Source organism: Nylanderia fulva, unplaced genomic scaffold (assembly GCF_048542155.1).
Source record: "Nylanderia fulva isolate GAGA-0341 unplaced genomic scaffold, ASM4854215v1 Scaffold285, whole genome shotgun sequence".
Classification (NCBI taxonomy): domain Eukaryota; kingdom Metazoa; phylum Arthropoda; class Insecta; order Hymenoptera; family Formicidae; genus Nylanderia; species Nylanderia fulva.
Genome location: NW_028190353.1, coordinates 110284 through 123329, shown reverse-complemented (window position 1 = coordinate 123329; position 13046 = coordinate 110284). Strand labels below are relative to the sequence as shown.

General features: G+C 48.2%; 2 non-coding genes and 1 pseudogene across 2 annotated transcripts; all 3 read left to right on the top strand.

Moving 5' to 3' along the window:
* The first annotated feature begins 4211 nt into the window (after window positions 1-4211).
* Window positions 4212-6132, top strand: LOC114944718 (small subunit ribosomal RNA). Its single transcript, XR_003822249.2, has one exon. It is a non-coding gene; the product is annotated as a small subunit ribosomal RNA (ribosomal RNA).
* Window positions 6133-6927: 795 nt separating this feature from the next.
* Window positions 6928-7082, top strand: LOC114944717 (5.8S ribosomal RNA). Its single transcript, XR_003822248.2, has one exon. It is a non-coding gene; the product is annotated as a 5.8S ribosomal RNA (ribosomal RNA).
* Window positions 7083-8144: 1062 nt separating this feature from the next.
* On the top strand, window positions 8145-10469 carry LOC146722700 (large subunit ribosomal RNA; annotated as a pseudogene).
* The last annotated feature ends 2577 nt before the right edge of the window (window positions 10470-13046 follow it).

Here is a 13046-nt window from a genome sequence, read left to right as displayed (position 1 = left end):
TGCAAAATGCTTAACGCTTGAAATTTCTCGCAATGCATTAAACGATGTGTTTCGGAACAAAGAGCGCACGTACTCGCAGTGTTTGTATGGTGAGAACGCACTATATTATTTTTTCGTGCCGCATTTGGAATCGAGCGAGCACCGGAACTCTTTTCGGATGAGTTTCCGTTTGCGGACTTCGAGTTATCTCCGTCCTTGGATACAGCCTCAAGCGAACGAATTTGTGTATCTAGAAACGCGTATAGTTTTTCCATCGTAGAATATCTCCTCTCTGAACCTAAGCTGACTTCCCAATCTTTTCTCGTCAATTTGTCTAGTTTTTGTACAAGAATGTAGACTAAAATCATATCCCATTCATCTACAGAACATTTCAAGGCACGCGGAGCATTTATCGATTCCGATGAATTGGAGCGTAATTGTTTTAACCCGAACAGATCGTTAGACGAAACAGTAGGAATGGTAAATAAACGTTTGAAATGTGCGTCAATAATAACGCGTTGATTTTCGTAACGATTCGTGAGTTCCTTCCATGCAACATCGAAATTACTATCAGTTAGAGAAAGATGGGAAATCAACTTAGCAGCGTCGCCAGTAACCGCGGATAATAAATATTGTAATTTCTCGACTTGCGATATGGAACGGCGATTTTTAACGAGCGCAAGAAACAAATCGCGAAAAGTTAGCCACTCGGTTACATTACCGGAGAAAGAAGGCAAGTTGATCTTCGGCAATCGGATCTCGTTGATGGACGTCGTTGCGGCCGCCGTTGGTACAGGAATGGAAATTGAAGCGACGTTGAATGCCTCGAGTTTTTCTTGAAAGAAGTCGTAGGCTTGCATGTACGAGACCTCCGCTTTGTCTAGCAGCTTGCTCTTGAAGAAGGGAAGTTGTGCCGCGTCTGCGTCGGTTGCTACTGCCTCAATGATAGCGGCATTCTCCTGGCATTTATTCCAATAATTTTGCAAGAGTTGAAATTGTCCTTTAGTGATGGCATGAGTTTGATTGTCAACTCCAAGCTTTTGGAAATTCGTTATTGAGTTCGTTAAATAACGTAAATTCGTATCGAACGCAAATATTGCCTTGTCCATTTCGATTTAGTCTTGCAGAGCTCGACCTTGTAAGGTAAACACGGTGTTAAAATGGAGAATGTATGTACGTGAGTCGAAATACTTCCTTGTCGTACGGAAATTTTTACTCGGAATGTAGCGCAATTGTTGAATGGCTCACTTGAAGTAGTTGCACTGCTTGCACGTGTATCTTGTTTGAATCCATCCGTTAATTTCTCGACACAGATCCGGCTCGAAGGACCATGTTTTGTATATTTTCTCCTTTGGTTTTTATCGGAGCTATCGCCTAGTTCTCTCTTGTGGACTGCGTCGATAGGCAAGGATAGATAGCAGGAACTAGTCTCTTTATTCTAAGTAAGAATACGTAATTTTTATTCTTCGGATCACAATGTTCTTCTCGTGTTTACCGGACGGCTCGTCGTACCCGACTCGCTCTCCGTGCCGCATCGCTCCTTTTTAACAATGCGGAAACTCTCTCCTAATTCGGCGCTTCGCCCTTGTGGACGCAATAACAAACTGTCGATGTACACAATTACAGAGAGCTCTCAGTAGCGTATATCGAAGGCGCGCGGGGATCACGGAAATTTAATTTTTTCCCAAACAATGTACTTGCTTAATGATTTGTGTGTGCATCGACTTTGGAACAACTAGTAGAATATCTCCATTACGTGTTTTAAAAAGCTAATTATTTCTGATAGACTTCTATATTATTTTCTTTGACGCTATCATATATTTTTTTTATATCGTTATCTTCTTGTTGTGCTCGTTTAAATTTTATAGTTAAACTATCACTAGTGTTTATTACCATACATTTTGGAAGAGGATTGCGGCTTAACGCATCTACATGTGACATGTTTTTTCCTGGTCGATGCTCAATAGTGTAATTAAATTCTTCGAGGAGTAAAGCCCATCTGGCTACACGTACACATAAATCTTTTTTGTGCATGATTAGAGTAAATGCGCGGCAATCTGTTATTATTTTAAATGATATTCCTAACAAGTAAACACGAAATTTAAGTAATGCTCTGACAATTGCAAGTACCTCTAGCTCATAACTCGTATAACGCTGTTCTGCTGGAGAAGTTTTACCACTAGAATAGTATATCGGGTGAAATTTATTATCTTTGTCGCTTTTTTGCATTAAGATTGCACCATATCCATCAGCTGACGCGTCGGTGTGTAATTCTGTCTGTGCGCCTAGTTTATATAAATGTAAGACAGGTTTGTTACATAATATTTCTTTGAGATGGATAAACGCTTTTTTCTCTTTTTCTGTAAATTGGAATTTTGTATTAGATTTTAGTAAATTACTCAATGGGCGTGCTATGACTGAATATTTAAATACAAATTTTCTGAAGTAGCCACTTAATCCGAGAAAACTTTGTATTTGTTTTATATTAGTTGGCTCTGGAAATTTACGTACTGCTTCGATTTTATTTTAGGATGGGTATACTTGACAATTCTCTACCACGTGACCAAGAAATTCTACTTTTTCTTGCAGAAAATAGCATTTTTTCCAATTTATTATTAATCCTGCTTCGCTCGCGGTTTTCAGTATTATTTCGAGATTTTGTATTCCAGTATCTATATCTCTGGAAGGTATTATTAAATCATCCAAGTAAGTTAATACTCTTTTATCGCGTATTGCATCTTTAAAAGTTATATTTATGAATCTTTGAAAAATTGATGGGGAATTACATAGACCAAAGGGTACTTTTAAAAATTCGTAGTGGCCATCAGAAACGATAAAGGCTGTATATTTTCGACTGTTTTTATCAATTGGAAAAAATCCGTTCTTAAGGTCAAGTGTACTAAAAAAGATTGCGTTTTGCAAAAGATCTAATTGGTCTTTAATGAGTGGAAGCGGGTATCTATCTTGTACAATTTTTTTATTTAATCGTCGATAATCGACACAGAGTCTAGTACATCCATCTTTTTTTTTGACTAGTACTACTGGACTCGCGTAATCGGAGAGAGAAGGTTGCGCAATACCTTCTTGAATCCATGTGTTTGTGTTCATTTACTTTTTCTTTCTTTTTTGGAGATAAACGTCGAGCTTTTTGATATACTGGCTCTTTATCTTTTAAAATTCGGCGTGTTGAAACTGCCTCTCGAGCGTGTTTCGACCGCTCTCCGTACCGTCGCCGACCGCTTGGCCGGTCGGTTGGGTACTATAAAAGGAGGAGATATTATACGTGTCGCGCTCTCGACGTTGACGAACGAAGAATCGCCCGAACGGGTCGAGAACGGACTTTGTCGAGTCGCGACTCTGACACGGAGAGAACATTTATATAAAATGTTTGATGGAAAACACAAATATATAAAATAATATACGATCGTCGCAGAACGCGCCGCCGCCAAATCTCTCATGCTTGGAGGTTGCGTGTCTCGCAAGAACGTACGTCGACTCTCGCGTCGTCTCGTATTCCTCTTCGCCGGGAATTACAGTGCGGCTCTTTTCGTTCGTCGCCGAACGCGCGCAAAATTAACGCACACTTATTTATTACGAACACACCATTGCCACGAGTCGGTGTCGCAAGACCGAATGGCTCTTATGTGGCGCGCACGCCTCTAGTGTGTTGGCCGCGCGGTTCCCTCTCGTTTCGTACGCAGCAGCGGAATCGTCGCGCTTACCGAGCATCTACTCCACGGATACGAGTTTGCGGGAAGAGTTGCTTCTTCCCGCTCGCTTTGTACGCCGTAGCGAAATCTTATTGCTGGTCGTGTGCGGTTAAACGCGTACGAACCAGACAGAACAGTCCTCGACGTCTAAGCATCGCCATCGTCGATCTAGCGTCAGGGTGAATCGCGCGGTCTCTCGAGACCGCGCATTATAACATTTGGGAGAATAAGAACACGAGTATTTTGATCTTGTGGATTTGAACGGAGAGGAGGAAGAGAGGCGGCGGCGGCGGGGGTTTACTTTCCCTCCGTCGTTCTCTCGTACGCTTTGCATAATAGCGTTAAACACAGCAGAGTGTCGCCGACCGGCTGAGCAAGACCGGCGGCAAATAAAATGGCACATACGAGCGTGTCGCGCGCGTCGGTGTTTCGGCATCGAACGCGCGCGCGCAAAAAAAAACTAGCGACGAGTCTTCGGGCTCGCTCGCGAGTTACTCCCTTGCGAGTAACAGAACACGAAGCTCCCTGGTTGATCCTGCCAGTAGTCATATGCTTGTCTCAAAGATTAAGCCATGCATGTCTCAGTGTATGCCGAATTAAGGTGAAACCGCGAATGGCTCATTAAATCAGTTATGGTTCATTAGATTGTACCCACATTTACTTGGATAACTGTGGTAATTCTAGAGCTAATACATGCAAAACAGAGTCCCGACCAGTGATGGAAGGGACGCTTTTATTAGATCAAAACCAATTGGTGGCGGGCGGCTCGCCGTTCGTCCACCGTTTATTTTGGTGACTTTGAATAACTTTGTGCTGATTGCACGGTCCTAGCACCGGCGACGCATCTTTCAAATGTCTGCCTTATCAACTGTCGACGGTAGGTTCTGCGCCTACCATGGTTGTAACGGGTAACGGGGAATCAGGGTTCGATTCCGGAGAGAGAGCCTGAGAAACGGTTACCACATCCAAGGAAGGCAGCAGGCGCGCAAATTACCCACCCCCGGCACGGGGAGGTAGTGACGAAAATTAACAATACGGGACTCATCCGAGGCCCCGTAATCGGAATGAGTACACTTTAAATCCTTTAACGAAGATCCATTGGAGGGCAAGTCTGGTGCCAGCAGCCGCGGTAATTCCAGCTCCAATAGCGTATATTAAAGTTGTTGCGATTAAAAAGCTCGTAGTTGAATCTGTGTCGCACACCGTCGGTTCACCGCTCGCGGTGTTTAACTGGCGTGATGTGGGACGTCCTACCGGTGGGCTTAGCCTCGCGAGGGGCGGCCCAACTAATATCCCGTCGCGGTGCTCTTTACTGAGTGTCGAGTCGGGCCGGTACGTTTACTTTGAACAAATTAGAGTGCTTAAAGCAGGCTACCTTCGCCTGAATACTGCGTGCATGGAATAATGAAATAGGACCTCGGTTCTATTTTGATGGTTTTCGGAACCCCGAGGTAATGATTAATAGGGACAGATGGGGGCATTCGTATTGCGACGTTAGAGGTGAAATTCTTGGATCGTCGCAAGACGGACAGAAGCGAAAGCATTTGCCAAAAATGTTTTTATTAATCAAGAACGAAAGTTAGAAGTTCGAAGGCGATCAGATACCGCCCTAGTTCTAACCATAAACGATGCCAGCTAGCGATCCGCCGAAGTTCCTCCGATGACTCGGCGGGCAGCTTCCGGGAAACTAAAGCTTTTGGATTCCGGTGGAAGTATGGTTGCAAAGCTGAAACTTAAAGGAATTGACGGAAGGGCACCACCAGGAGTGGAGCCTACGGCTTAATTTGACTCAACACGGGAAACCTCACCAGGCCCAGACACCGGAAGGATTGACAGATTGATAGCTCTTTCTTGATTCGGTGGGTGGTGGTGCATGGCCGTTCTTAGTTGGTGGAGCGATTTATCTGGTTAATTCCGATAACGAACGAGACTCTAGCCTGCTAAATAGGCGTACTTTATGATATCGCGAAGGCCCCCGGCTTCGGCTGGCGGGTTTTTACTACCAACGTACAAACAAATCTTCTTAGAGGTACAGGCGGCTTCTAGCCGCACGAGATTGAGCAATAACAGGTCTGTGATGCCCTTAGATGTTCTGGGCCGCACGTGCGCTACACTGAAGGAATCAGCGTGTGTTCCCTAGCCGAAAAGCCCGGGTAACCCGCTGAACCTCCTTCGTGCTAGGGATTGGGGCTTGCAATTGTTCCCCATGAACGAGGAATTCCCAGTAAGCGCGAGTCATAAGCTCGCGTTGATTACGTCCCTGCCCTTTGTACACACCGCCCGTCGCTACTACCGATTGAATGATTTAGTGAGGTCTTGGGACTGGTGCGCGGCAATGTCTCGGCATTGCCAATGTTGCCGGGAAGATGACCAAACTTGATCATTTAGAGGAAGTAAAAGTCGTAACAAGGTTTCCGTAGGTGAACCTGCGGAAGGATCATTAACGTTCCGGAGGTCCTGCTCTGCATCGAGAGTCCTCTCTTTTGGGAGAGACGCGCGCTCGCAGCAGTCGGCGACTGAATGGACGCGCTGAAAAGGCGCTCTCAGAGAAAAAGAAAATAACGGATTTGACGGAATTTGTTGTTGTGTTTTGATATATCGACGGACGCCGTCGCGCCTCTCTGACCGAAAGTAGTCGGCAAGCGGAGCAGCGCGCCCGGCGGTGTTCGACGACGATTCGGAGCGAGACGCTTCGCGATCACGCTCGTGTGTGTGCCATTCTCCGGCCACACACACACAGAGCGTCGATTCGGCGTTGAGCGCGAACCGGTGGTAACCTATGCCCGCGCACGCGTGTGTGCAGCACCCACGACGTTCGTCGACGCGCGCCCTCCCCGTTTTCGCGGGGCAGCGGTCAGCGTGCCGAGAACACACGGTGTGCGACCGCGAGTGTCGAGCGAGAGGACCCCCATATATTATTATATATAATATAACACAGAAGGGATCGATGATATTTAGACCAATCTGTCAACTGTGTCGGTCCGACGGTTTCTTCAAAGAGCTTCCGCCCCGGCTCTCCCGTTGTGGGAGAGACGCTCCGATCGAGAAACACACAACTCTACCTTTGTGCCGTAGCCTTCCCTGGCGGGAGGCGGCAGTCCGCGCGCGTCCTCGGACGCGCGCGGACAGGCTAATCGAAGAGCCACCACGATTATTCTCTCTCTCTCGTCCGAGAGAAGAGACCACGATGGTTGAACGAGAAGCGCGTTTCTTCGCGAACGCAAAAATTTCGAACGATTACCCTGAACGGTGGATCACTTGGCTCGTGGGTCGATGAAGAACGCAGCTAATTGCGCGTCAACTTGTGAACTGCAGGACACATGAACATTGACATTTCGAACGCACATTGCGGTCCACGAATACAATTCCCGGACCACGCCTGGCTGAGGGTCGTTTTAGTACCCCTAAACTGCTTGCGCCCGAAAAGCGCGCACGGCCACGACGCGGGCGACCAGAGGATGACGCGCGCGTCGCCTGTGCCCTGCGCAACGCTTACAATGGGCGTACGAGCGATCGTTGGACGTTCGCCCGAGGTGTCTGTGCCGCGCCGACCGGCCGCGGCGCAAATCCTGGCGTCGTCTGAAATGACACACCGAAATAATAATGAGGAGGAGAAGCGCACAAGCGTGTAAAACGTTGGCGAACGCGCGCCCAGAGAATGCTGCGCGAATTAAGAGGGGGAGCGTGTTGTGTATCCAAGTCGTGTGTGTACGCGAGAGCCAAGGAGAAATGGGATGAGAGTAAGAGCGCGCGCGAAGGGAGCAACAAACGGCCAAAAAAAGGGTCAGGACGGTGAATGGCACGGCTTTCCCTAGAGCGGCGCGTGCGTCGTTGTCTCCCGAAAGTAGGTAGCGCTTGTCTCACCGTCTCTTCTCTCCGTACATCACACAAACTGACTGGACTGCTCTCGCACTCTGTGCCGCGTCTCTCGGTGCGATAGCGCTCGCGCGTCTTATGCCGAGGCGCCTTTGCCCGCACACATAACGGTATTACGGAGAAATATGCGGCGCGTCGTCGTCCGGCGGAGAGAGCATTCGTAATCCTTTACCTCTTTACGGAGAAGGGTTTTGAATCGCGAGCCGACCGCGTGTCCGAGTCCACGAAATTTTCGTAAAGCGAAAAAAGGGGACCGGCGCGCCGCGTCGTGTACTCGTCGAATCGATTCCGCCCGAATTTCGTATATAAAAGAGAAGGGAAAGCCGAGAATCTCGAATCCCGCGATATATCGTCTCCATTACCACCAACGAGTGTGTGTGTGTGTGTGTGTGCGGTTAGCGCCCCGGCGATTTGCCTTCTTGCGTATTTCATGTGCTGCCGCTGCTGCTCTCTCGTCGACGCTCTCTCTCTCTCCCTCTTATAATATATATTATAGAGGAGAGACGACGATGAGCGACGCGGAGAAGGCAAACGGCTACGAAAACTCACTATGCGACGACCTCAGAGCAGGCGAGATTACCCGCTGAATTTAAGCATATTATTAAGCGGAGGAAAAGAAACTAACCAGGATTTCCTTAGTAGCGGCGAGCGAACAGGAAAAAGCCCAGCACCGAATCCCGCGGTTCCGCCGCAGGGAAATGTGGTGTTTGGGAGGATCCGCTTATCCCGAGGTGCCGCGTCGCGTCCAAGTCTATCTTGAAAGGGGCCATTTACCCGTAGAGGGTGCCAGGCCCGTAGCGACCGGTGCGCGCTTTGGGAGGATCTCTCCTTAGAGTCGGGTTGCTTGAGAGTGCAGCTCTAAGTGGGTGGTAAACTCCATCTAAGGCTAAATACGACCACGAGACCGATAACAAACAAGTACCGTGAGGGAAAGTTGAAAAGAAGAGAGAGTTCAAGAGTACGTGAAACCGTTCAGGGATAAACCTAAGAAACCCAAAAGATCGAACGGGGAGATTTATCGTCAGCGGCGCTGGCTTTGCGTCGGTCGGCGATGTCCCGCGGAGTTCTTGCGGCTCGCGCGCGGGCACGCTACCGTGCGCCGATGTCCGGCGCTCGTCGTCGTGCACTTCTCCCCAAGTAGAACGTCGCGACCCGCTGGGTGTCGGTCTACGGCCCGGGTGCGGTGTCTGTCGCGTCGCCGGTAAAACGGCACGCGACAAACCCTCGGTCGCCCGGCCGGCTGCTCGGCGGTACGCACAAAGTATCAGGCCGCACTATTCACGGTGCGTCGAGACCGTCGCAAGCGCGCGCCACGGTACTCGGAGGTTACGGACTTCGCGCCGTCCCCGGTTCTGGCCCGCTGTTGGTTACAGTACGATACACCTTCGACAGGCCTGCGAACGTCTCCCGCGGTCTCGCGGGAGACCGATACCGGTCGGCGACGCTACTGCTTTGGGTACTCTTAGGACCCGTCTTGAAACACGGACCAAGGAGTCTAACATGTACGCGAGTCATTGGGACTTGTCGCAAGACCTAAAGGCGTAATGAAAGTGAAGGTCGGTCCTGGCCGTCGACCTAGGGAGGATGGGCCGCGTCGCGATGCGGCCTCGCACTCCCGGGGCGTTTCGTTTTCATCGCGAGAAGAGGCGCACCCAGAGCGTACACGTTGGGACCCGAAAGATGGTGAACTATGCCTGGTCAGGACGAAGTCAGGGGAAACCCTGATGGAGGTCCGTAGCGATTCTGACGTGCAAATCGATCGTTGGAACTGAGTATAGGGGCGAAAGACTAATTGAACCATCTAGTAGCTGGTTCCCTCCGAAGTTTCTCTCAGGATAGCTGGCACTCGGCCGTTCCGCACGGAACGCGCGCGAGTCTCATCTGGTAAAGCGAATGACTAGAGGCCTTGGGGCCGAAACGACCTCAACCTATTCTCAAACTTTAAATGGGTGAGATCTCTGGCTTTCTTGAATTATGAAGCCACGAGCATCTTCGGATCAGAGTGCCAAGTGGGCCATTTTTGGTAAGCAGAACTGGCGCTGTGGGATGAATCAAACGCAGAGTTAAGGCGCCCAACTCGACGCTCATGGGACACCATGAAAAGCGTTGGTTGCTTAAGACAGCAGAACGGTGGCCATGGAAGTCGGAATCCGCTAAGGAGTGTGTAACAACTTACCTGCCGAAGCAACTAGCCCTGAAAATGGATGGCGCTGAAGCGTCGAGCCTATACTCTGCCGTCAGCGGCAAGTGGGGCGGCAACCGGGAGCGGGCGTTAGTCTTCTCTCGCGTCGTCACGAAGCCCTGACGAGTAGGAGGGTCGCGACGGTGAGCGCAGAAGGGTCTGGGCGCAAGCCTGCCTGAAGCCGCCGTCGGTGCAGATCTTGGTGGTAGTAGCAAATACTCCAGCGAGGCCCTGGAGGACTGACGTGGAGAAGGGTTTCGTGTGAACAGCCGTTGCACATGTGTCAGTCGATCCTAAGCCCTAGGAAAAATCCTATGTCAATGACGGCGTACAATATACTCAAGTGTCGAGGAATAATAATAAATATTATACGAAAGACACACGCCCGTCGGGCGAAAGGGAATCCGGTTCCTATTCCGGAACCCGGCAGCGGAACCGCATACAATTCGGGCCCTTGTAAGAGTGTTCGTCGGGATAACCCAAAATGACCTGGAGACGCCGTCGGGAGATCCGGGAAGAGTTTTCTTTTCTGTATAAGCGTTCGAGTTCCCTGGAAACCTCTAGCAGGGAGATAGGGTTTGGAACGCGAAGAGCACCGCAGTTGCGGCGGTGTCCGGATCTTCTCCTCGGACCTTGAAAATCCAGGAGAGGGCCACATGGAGGTGTCGCGCCGGTTCGTACCCATATCCGCAGCAGGTCTCCAAGGTAAAGAGCCTCTAGTCGATAGAATAATGTAGGTAAGGGAAGTCGGCAAATTGGATCCGTAACTTCGGAATAAGGATTGGCTCTGAGAAGCGGGGCTGACGTGCCGGGCCTGGGCGAGGTGAACGGTCGGCGTTCTCGCGCCGGTCCCGGGATCCGAGCTCGGTCCCGTGCCTTGGCCTCCCGCGGATCTTCCTTGCTGCGAGGCTTCCGTGGCGGCGCAAGCCGTCGTGGTCGTCCTCTTCGGCCGCCATTCAACGCTTAGCTCAGAACTGGCACGGACTAGGGGAATCCGACTGTCTAATTAAAACAAAGCATTGCGATAGCCCTCGCGGGTGTTGACGCAATGTGATTTCTGCCCAGTGCTCTGAATGTCAACGTGAAGAAATTCAAGCAAGCGCGAGTAAACGGCGGGAGTAACTATGACTCTCTTAAGGTGGTCTCCTCGGCTTTTGATACCCGTTTAGTGGATTCTTTGAGCCGGGGATAAAGGCTTCCCTGTTGAGAGTCGTAGTTGCACAGGGCTGACGATGCGCAAGTTATAGCCTCTCGCGGCCTAGCCGAACCTCACCTCCTATAGGTTCCCGCTGGTAACCACCCTAGACTGCGCGAGCAATCGAGGAGTGGGCTAACGAGGTTAAGGCGTCCTTTCCGGGTTTGTCTGGGGCTCGGGCTGGCCATATGGCCAGTGCCAAGCGGGAGCGTTCCGCTCCAGGCACAATCGCCGCGGCTCTCAAAGGACGTCGGTCCATGCGCCATCCCCACCTCCACGCGGTGAGAGCTGGAAACGTCGAGGTACCCCCCTCGGCGGCTAACGGGGCAATGGTTTCGGGCAGAGTGTGTGTACCGACACACATTTCTGGGCATCGGCGGGGTTTTTTCGGCTCCTCTCTCGAGTGTCACGGTCACGCTCGAACGCCGGGTGAACACCCAGGCTTGTAGGGCGGGGACAATTGTCCTTAAGCCGTGGCCAGAGGAGCTGGGGACTCTAAAGGTGCTTCGCGGCGCACTAGGCGCGAATCCGAGGGAGCTTTTCCCTTCGGATTAGCCGTCCATAGGAGGAGGGACCCATAGCTTGGCTCAAATCCCAAATCCTATGGAGACACGGCACGGGTGCCTTACTTGTGGGGCACTCACGGGGGGGCGGTAGCTTGGTGGGAGACGGCTTACAAGGGGAGTGCACGACGTGCCCCTCACCGATTCAAACGAGGATTTTTTTATGTATAGTACCTAATTAGAAACAAGTTCTGTTAAAGCGAGAGAACGCGCTTCTCAAGCATTCGTCTGAAAAAAAATTTTGAAGATTTGCCAGCACTTCTTAAGACGTTGCAAAGAAGCATTATCGAAGCGCCCCGGTGGCTTGGTTGGTAGTGTTCTTCTTTTGTAACTGCGAGATCGCTGGATCAAATCTCGCCGTGTGAAACTATTTTTTTTCTTTTATTTTTGTATAATTTATTTTTTTTGTTTTTAGGAACATTTTATAACATTAATCAATATTTTTTTAATAATTGACATTTAAAAAATTTTTAACATTTTGTTCCATACATTAAAAAAAAAATTTGATTGCTTTCTGTCAAAAATATAATATTAGGAAATGTTTAATATTATACGAGAAATATATCACTACTAATAAAATAAATTAGTAAACAATTATCAATAATAATGCGGATAATTTGGTAATATTTTTAATTATTTTTTATTGTACAATTATTAAAAATATTTTAAATTTTCTAGCTCTAGAAATAAAAATATTTCTTAAAAGTTTTATACGTTAGAGCTATATTTTTATTATTATGCTCGGTCTCGGATCACTTTTTGTATATCTGACCTGGAGCAACAATAGCTACGAGTTTCGACCATAAGGGATCAGCCGCTTTGTTGAAGTAAGAGAGGGGAGAATCGTACAGAAGAAGACAGGCAAAGCGTTGGTTTTTGAAATAGTCGACCGTTAGTTACGACAGTACAAGGAAGACGTTATAGACAGTGCCGTGAAAATTTCGAAGATGGAATCAACATCTGATTCTTCGATAAAAAGCGATGTTGAACAAAAAAAATCGCTTGCAGGAAGTAGTAAAGATGAAGAAGTTTTGTTAAACGAGGAATTTGCGAAACTCCAGCTGAAAGATTATTTTAAATTTACTTATTTATTTTATAGTAGTGATATATTTCTCGTATAATATTAAACATTTCCTAATATTATATTTTTGACAGAAAGCAATCAAATTTTTTTTTAATATATGGAACAAAATGTTAAAAATTTTTTAAATGTCAACTATTAAAAAAATATTTATTAATGTTATAAAATGTTCCTAAAAACAAAAAAAATAAATTATACAAAAATAAAAGAAAAAAAATAGTTTCACACGGCGAGATTCGATCCAGCGATCTTGCAGTTACAAAAGAAGAACACTACCAACTAAGCCACCGGGGCGCTTCGATAATGCTTCTTTGCAACGTCTTAAGAAGTGCTGGCAAATCTTCAACATTTTTTTTCAGAAGAATGCTTGAGAAGCGCGTTCTCTCGCTTTAACAGAACTTGTTTCTAATTAGGTACTATACATAAAAAAATCCTCGTTTGAATCGGTGAGGGGCACGTC